The 8,774-nt window shown below is 36.6% G+C and overlaps 1 pseudogene; it reads left to right on the forward strand.

Annotated features, from left to right (window-relative positions):
• The first annotated feature begins 2,964 nt into the window (after positions 1-2,964).
• LOC148094161 (U6 spliceosomal RNA) lies at positions 2,965-3,063 on the forward strand (annotated as a pseudogene).
• Positions 3,064-8,774: the final 5,711 nt, after the last annotated feature.

The following is an 8,774-nucleotide window of genomic DNA, read 5'->3' on the forward strand; positions in this document are numbered from 1 at the left end:
GTTTGGGGCTTGTTAGATTAACTACTAGAAAATTATTTGCTTTATCTTTGTGGTAACTGAAGAGGTATTTCATTTTTTAAAGAGATGTAGGATTGTAAGGAAGTTGGGTATTTTCTTAAAGAGTGTATCAATGAGATATATTTGACTGTATTATAAGACATCATACACTGTCTTATACATTGATGAAGTTAGATGTTGACTTAAAGTCCAGTTATAGTCTGATTTTTTCTTAATTTTGAATTTTATGAAGGAATCCAACACAGATGGAGGGAATTAATGTGACCACGAGACAGTGACAGTGACCAGGTGCACATGAGCATTTGCATTTCAGCTCATCTATTACAGGTCGGAGCCTAAAGCAGTCTTGTCTTTCATTGCATTTGATTCACACTTCCACTTTTTAAATCAATCTTTACTTCCTCTTTTTTTCAATCTAAAAGAAAAGTTTCGGACAATTTTCAAAATTGATGCCCAGGTTTATAAATTGCTCATGAGTATGGGAGAAACCAAATCAAGTCAATCTCTTACCAATAGCTCAAAACCATTGTTTCCTGGGTTTCCAAAGTCTAGTTTATATATATGTGTGTATATATATATATATATACACACATATATATATATTTGATTTTTTCCCCCCTTGCTAGTTGCCATACAAAGAATTGCACAGCTCAATAAAATGAAAGACTCAGCACTGTGTGGTTCCTACAAGTGGCTGAAGGGATTTTGAGATAGGTTAATGGTTCTGATTGTTTTCTCATATTGATTTTTAAGATGATTATATTTTATTAATGAGGGAAAGCGTGGACTTGCATGTGAACTGCCTTGAAGGTAAACTAGGCCTCTTACAGGATGAAACAGTTTATATGAATTTGTAACGATTCACAGAAAATGCAGAGATAAGAATATGCTGATAAATGCTCCTTTCATTTTAAGAAAAGGTTATGACTTTAGAGAACCTATGTGGACTAAAAGGTTGTATTAGTTTAATGAAACTGACCATTTTTAGTAGCCAACAAAAGCAGAAACCGAAGGTGTTTTTTTCTGGCTCTAGGCCAAAGAGAGGTCCAAAGGGTTGGTCTTCTGGGCTAGGATGGAGAGGTGTGGGGGTGGGGGAAATGCTGCCTTGGCTGGGAGAGCTGGTCAGCTCCTCTGGCGTGGCTTTTGAGGTTGCTTACAGCCTTTCCGAAGTCTGGGGCTGATGCCCCTCATCCTGAGGCAGGCTTGCTCTAGTTCCAGAATGCTGAGTTCAGTGTACTTCTCTCTTTGCGGTACTGGCTTGAATTTTCTGGATCTATTTCAAGTGGAGCAGATGACTAATCACCCCCTTCTGCTAGTTGATAATGGGTTGTCTATAAAACCTTGTTTTTGTATGGTTACCTTATTGCGAAGTTCATGTCTTTTGAGGAACATTCACAACTGAAAGGCAAGGAAAATGTCCACTCTAGGGTGTAGTAAAGCTGACAGGAAGAAAAAAAAAACACTAAACGACTTGGCTGTTGTTTTTTAGTTTCCTGGGAGAAAGTGGCCTTGACCCCCATGCATTACTGCTTTTGAGGTTGCAACAGCAGATGGTACGAAATGACAGTCGGTGAAGACAACTAAAGGTGTTTATAATGTTGCAGGGTTGTGCAGGTGACTTTAAAAACAAAGGATTTGGAAGTGATAAAAAGTGGAGACTGGCAGTAGAGATGGTAATAAAGCCACCAGCTACTTGAGGCAATGTCTTTTTGTTTTCTCTTTTATTGGATCTGATTGCAAATTAAAGTGGAAAAAAATTAACCCCAGGCAGAAAAGAATATTCAGCCTCTGCCTCAGTGGTTTTTCAGAATAAAAAATTGTAGTCTTTGATTTTTAGATTTGATTTTTTTTCCTTTTGCCTGCTGGTTGCCATACAAAGAGATATAGCTCAATAAAATGAAAGATCCGCAGCACTGTGTTTCAGCGCAAGGGCCTGGAGGGATTCTGAGCCAGGTTAATGGATATGATGGTTTTTCCTTCATTGATTTTTAAGATGATTATATTTTATTTATAGGCGAGAAAATAATAGTTAATCTTAGATTTATTGAAAACTTATTGCAAGGCTGCATGAATTGATAACAATAACAGTATGTTTAGGGCACCAAAACTAGACTTGTCTTTAATCCCTTGTGCTGATGTGCAGCGAATCTATTGGCTTGAAATTAAATGTGCTCTAACCCACGCCTGAACGCAGGTAGGAAGAGTTATGTATTTCGGGCTGCTCTGAAAGATTTCATTACACAAAGCTTTGGTACACTGGAGGTGTTTCTTTTGTAAAAAGTATTTGAAACATCTAGGAGCTAAAAGCTCAGGGATATCAGCATGTTGTTCTCTTGAGGTTTTAAGAACTGATTTCTAAATCAGCCAGTCATTCGTCAGCTAAAATGCCTACTGCTCAACCGCAAGGAGTTTGTCCGGAAGTCTGAATCTTAAACCAGGATGTGCGGGTTCTACGATGCAGAAAAAAACTAGACACGTTAGCTTATCGTAACTAAGAATCCCATTACCTTAAAACTATTATAATTTGCTTTTATGTCCCAAATGAGTTTAGGGGCCTTATTAATTTGGAGCAAATGAGTCCCTGTTAGTCAAACATGGACAGTGATTTTGCCCAATAAGGAGAGAACACTGCAAATTTATTGCTTAAAGGAGTGAATAAGTTTCAATACAGTCACTTCATATCTGTGGCTCAGAAATGCCAGCTAGAGGCTCTTGATATGCAATGTTTATCACACATCAGAGGGTGGAGAGGCAAAAACGTACTCCCCAGCAATTTAATCAGTCAAAATTTTCCAGATAATTGGATGTTTATGTAGTCAGAGGAGAGAAAAATATTCAAAATGTGCTCTCGAGACAGGAAACTTTAACCACAGCGCTCACTCAAAATAACAATGTAGCATTGTTTTAAAGTATTTCAAAGTTTGCTTTTATTAAAAGTGCCATATAGTGCTTACTTTGTCAGCACATGTACTAAATTGGACCATTACAGAGATTAGCAGGGCCCTTGGGCAAGAAAGACATGCAAATTCTTTTTTTTATGTTTTAATTTATCTTTATTGAAAGTATTACAAATGTCCTCCTTTTCCCCCCATTAATCCCCTCCACCCTACATCCCCCCTCCAGGTCTTTACCACACTGTTTTCTGTGTCCAAGGGTTATGCATGTATGCAAATACATTCGTAGGTTAATCTCTCTCCACCCACCCACCCTTGCCGTCCCTCTGGGATTCATCAGTCTGTTACATGCTTCTATGTCTCTGGATCTATTTTGTTCATCAGTTTATTTTGTTCATTAGATTCCACATATGAGTAAGGTCACGTGATACCTTGTCTTTCTCTAAGTAGCTTTTTTCGCTTAGCATAATACTCTCCAGGTCCCACTATGCTGTCTCAAAGGGTAAGGGATCCTTTGTTTTTATAGCTGCATAGTATTCCATGGTGTAAACGTCCAAGAAGATGCTTGATATGATTTCAGTCATCTTGAATTGTAGAGACTTGTTTTGTGTCCTAATTAACATGTTGTCTATCTTTGAGAAAGGACATGCAAATTCTTGAAATATTTGATGTCTTTACACTTTCAGCCCTAAGTGCAACATGTATGTGCAAAAGCTAAAACAGCTTAAAATCATGCTACATTTTAGTAATACTAAAAATGTATTGCTGTGAGTGGTCTGTAATTAAGCCCAATGGGACACCAAACAAGTCCATACACAGGTCCGTGAGCAGATGTAGTTTGCTTATTTATAGAATGTTTCTTTTTGGAAAACTAGTGGTGGTCACATTTGGATAACATTTATACATCTATAAAAATAAAGATTTGCCTTGGCTGGTGTAGGTCAGTTGGTTGGTTGTCGCCCAGTATACCAAAAGGTTGCTGGTTGGATCCCTGGTCAGGGTACACGCCAGGTTTCTGGCTTGATCCCCAGTCGGGGGTATGCAGGAGGCAGCCAATGGGTGTTCTGCTCTCACATCCATGTCTCTCTCTCTCTCCCTCTCCCTTCCTCTTTCTCTAAAAAATCAATAAAATATTTTAAAAGAATAAATAAAGATTTGCTTGTGATCATTCTTCTAAAAAATGCCATATTAACTCATCCTGTAGCTAATACGAATGAATGAAGTTGACTTTTACCTGTGTTAAAAATAAACTAAAGCACAGTAAAAATTTTAAGTGTTTATTTGAACAAAAATTGATTCAACTCAGTCAGCACCAAACTGGAAGTGGTTAGGAGTGGTCCAAGGACAGGAGCTAGAGGGAAGACTTTTATAGAGAGAAAGCAGAGCATAGCAAGGAAATCATGGGACTGGCTAAAGCTTAAGCATTTGCCTCATTTGGAAAAGCCTAATAGGCTGTTTGTGATTGTCTGTCCATGGGTTTTGGTTTGTTGACGTTTAGGCATTTACAGACTTGGCTTTTGGTTTGCTTAAGCAGGCTACTAAGGTCTTAGAACCACCTCAGTCTAATGCCCTCCTTGTTTAATTAATTTAACACCTGTAAGGCTAGTGATCATTTTTAAATCACACTGTGGTCTTGTTTTCAATCAAACTTAACTTGAGTGCTCAGCCTCTTTCAGGTAAATGCAGTGGCAAAATATGAAAATAACTTCCCAAAATATGAAAATAACTTCCCACCACAATGGCACATGCAAATTTCCTCAGCAGGAGCCAACCGACATTTTACAAGGGACGCCAGAGGTTGACTTTCCATGTCCAAATCCAGGATATAATCAAAGTAAGAAGGCAGAGAAACAAAACAGTAGTGGGATTAATGAGGTTTCTGGTTTTACTTGATTATTTCTTGCTTACTTGATTAATCCATATTACTTGAATTTCTATATTTTAAAAAGAAAGAAAGAATGAGAACATTCTAGAAGTTGTATCTCAAATTCACGAAACTCTAAAAAAGGGGGTGAAAAGTTATTTTTTAGAGACATTTTGATAATTGAATATCAATAAGTAAAGTTTTATATTTACTTTAAATTCATGTAGCGTTTCCCTTCTAGGAAAAATTCAAATAAATCTGTAACCTGTGTATATGAAGATAAAAACACAGATATAATATTTGAGAAATTTTTTTAAAAAAAAGGGCCAAGATGAAATTTGAAAAGCCAGCACTAACATACTCACCACATTGTCATAATTAGGTTTTGTTAGTTATGGCAGAGATTTTTCGTTGTCTACTCAATAAATCTTTTAATAGAATCTTTTAATAAAAAGATTCTCGGTACCCTTGCAGCTAGGCGTGGCCATATTTGTAAGTTCCCTTCAAGGAGATGTAAGTTGTAGTTGTTGTAGGGGTAGAGGGGAAAGTTCCTTAAAAGGGGAGAAGGGTGGTCTTGCTGCTAATATATATATTTTTTTGCTAGAGCCCCAGATTGTGACCTTGAGGATTAAGAATAGTGAAGGGAAAAGAGCAGAGAAGCCTGAGTCCCTGGTGACTTCAGAAGCCACCATCCTCCCACTTGAGGTGCACCTCTCTTATTAGCAGCTGGATGCAATTCCTGTGTCATTTGACAAGGGTAGAAACTGAACCTTATTTGCTTGGGTTTTGGGTGGGTTTTTTTTGTTGTTGTTTTTTCTGTATATCTAATGTCTAGATCTCAGTCCCTAGTATAGCGTAGTCACCTCCAACATACTTTTTCAATATGTGGAATATTTTGCACTAGGAAAATGAAAGTAATATTATCATAAAATACAACATAAGTGAACACAGGGTTTATGACATTTTTTTCCTCTTTAACTGTATCCTGTAATCAAGCTCAAGCAACCCTCATTGCATCATAAAATAAGAAATATATTTTTTAATATATTTTTTAAAATATCTGCATCTACCTTTGCTCATGTTTATAGTCCATTTCTTACTAGGTTTCTAGGGAGGTAAAATGGAGAACTGGGATGATAATGCACTTGATTTGGGTTAAGAGTACCTTTCTATATGAGCACACTGTTGAGGCTTGGGTGAAAGTGGGATTTATCCCTGAATTATCTTCATAACTGCCTTAGCAGTTTACTCTAATACAACTTATTTTGAATTTGGATATACTCTTGTTTTTAGAATATACGATACCTCCAGGGAAGGATTGTGTTAGATAATCTGTATAGCATGAAACACAACTCTTTACTTTGAAATGTCTATCTCATATTTATTTGATAATACCAAATTGTTTGCTTTGTTACACTGTTTACAGAATCCAAGAAGAAAATGTGAGGTTATATGTTGCCCAAGTCTAGTGTAGAAATAACTGATTTGGAGGGCAATCAGAAATTAGGCAAATAAAATAAGAATGCAATATTTAAATGTAATATCCTGTAACATATCTGATTACTTACTTATGATCCTGGATAGATTGAACCAATAAAACCCAAGAAGCATTCTATTTCCACAGTACTATGTGTGCAGCAAACACTAGGCTATCATTTTAAGAGGCTACGGTGTCCGACCGTTATCTCTGGCATTCTCCCCTAGAGACATCGCCATAAAAATGGACACTCCTACTCAGATTTTTATTCATAATTCCATGATGCTTTTGCACTGAGGGTATTTATTGCTTATTTCAGTAAGCCCGTCTGATTTACCTTTCCAGTAAGGCATGATTACAGTAACACTTAGCTGAGTCGTTCACTATGTCTTCTAATGAGACATGCCATTTCTTCCCTTTTTCTAGGCTCACCCTTTCCCCAGCCCGCCAGTAAATCTTCAAGGGGCTACAATTACAGAATATCTTTTCTGGGTTTTCTCTACTTTTCTTCATCCTCATAAGAAATGCTAAGAAGACATTCAGGCCAGCAGCTTAATTATTTCTTCATTTTTGTCCCGTTGATATCTCATATACTTTAATTGTACACCTTCAAAGTCTTAATTTTTGAGCTCTAAAACTCCCCTGTTTATATTGATTCTAATAGCTAACCTTAGAAGGTATGGACATTTTGCATTAATTTTCCAGTGTAAAATGTTCCAAATGTGATGCCCAGAGCTGCTTTCATAAATGGTGTGACTGGAGCTACAATTATATAATGGCGCATATCCACCATTGTAATAGCGTACAGAATATCTTCACTGTCCTAAAAATCCTCTGTGCTCTGCCTGTTCATTCCTCTTTCCTCATTAATCCCTGGCAACCACTGATCTTATTACTGTCTCCGTAGTTTTGTTTTTTCTAGGATGTTCTATACTTGGACTCATCCACTGTGTAGCCTTTTCAGATTGAAGTCTTTCTCCCATGCCTTTTAATGATTTAATAGCTCATTTCTTTTTAGAGCTGAGTAATATTCCACTGTCTGTACACACCACAGTTTATCTATTCACCTCCTAAAGGAGATCTTGGTTGCTTCCAAGTTTGGGCAATTATGCATAAAGTTGTTGTAAACACCAAGGGCAAGTTTTTGCGTAGATATAAGTTTTCAATTCCTTAGTAATGGATTTTAAAAAAATAAATTTCATTCAGTGAGTAAATACAGGGTGTCCCCCTAAAATGTATATATACTTTAACAGCTGATGGCTCAATTTTGAAAATGAAATTCATTTTAATAAACACTGGAAATTATTCAAAATGTGTGAATACATTTTTGGGGACACCTTATATTTATTCTTACCTTCTTATGTGCCAGGCAGTGTGCTAGTTTCTGGGGGTAAAGTGGTGCCCGCCTTCACGTCTATTGTCCCTGGAGCATGTAAGCTCCAAGAGACAGGCATGTCTAGTGTGTTCATCACTGTATTCACAGATTCCAAGGCTTTTCTTGACATATATATATGTATATGCAAACACACACACATACACGCATATATGAAAGGCACATCTATCTCTATAAAAGTGACTGAGAAAGGTATAAAGGAAGAAGATCAGTAATAGGCAAATGCAAACAAAACTAAACCACAGGGTTTAGTTCCTCTGCACCTGTAGGCTTCATATCAGGAGATTCAGAATCTCAAACACAGATTGAGAATATTAAGGAAAAAGTGTACCATAGCTGCTGAGTTAGGCTTACTATGTAGTGAGGCCTACAATGATTGCCTCTGCACTGAATATGCACAAACTTTTTTTTTACATTATTCCATTAACAATACAGTATAACAGCTACTTACATTTTGTTAAGTATTATAAGGACTCAAGAGATAATTTTTAGTAGGCAGGAGAATGTGCATAGTAATATGCAAATACCACACCATTTTATATAAGGGGCTTGAGCATCTGCAAATATTGGTACTTGCAGGCCGCCCTGAAACCAGTCCTTCACGGATATTGAGTGACAACTGCATAATATCAGACATCATTGAATCAAATGCAAATCATCTTATAATGATATAGGCACTGTCTTCAGTGAAAATCTGGAGTCAACACTAATGTGCTTTACAATTTATATTTATTCACTAAATAATGAACCCATGGAGAAAACTTCCTTAATTTTTGTATATATATTTTAGTATGAAAAATATATACATATGAAAATATGTGTTTGTGTATTTTGTATGAAAAATAAAGAGAGGGAGAGAGAAATGTGACAACGTCAAAATGAAGGATTCTTACTGAATGAAGTATACAATAAACAAAGTTCACATACTGGGCAAAAATATTTGAAACATTTAAAACTTACAAGAAATTCGTATCTGCAATAGAAAACTGGAAACCTCCAAGAAAAAGACATGAAATCCAGTAGGAAACTGCCCAGAAGTAATACATAATTTCACAAACAAGAACACTCAAAATCTAACAGATGTTTAAAGAAATGCTCAATATCAGTAGTTATCAGAGCCGGTGTGGC

This window comes from Miniopterus natalensis, chromosome 1 (assembly GCF_054644295.1).
Source record: "Miniopterus natalensis isolate mMinNat1 chromosome 1, mMinNat1.hap1, whole genome shotgun sequence".
NCBI lineage: Eukaryota > Metazoa > Chordata > Mammalia > Chiroptera > Miniopteridae > Miniopterus > Miniopterus natalensis.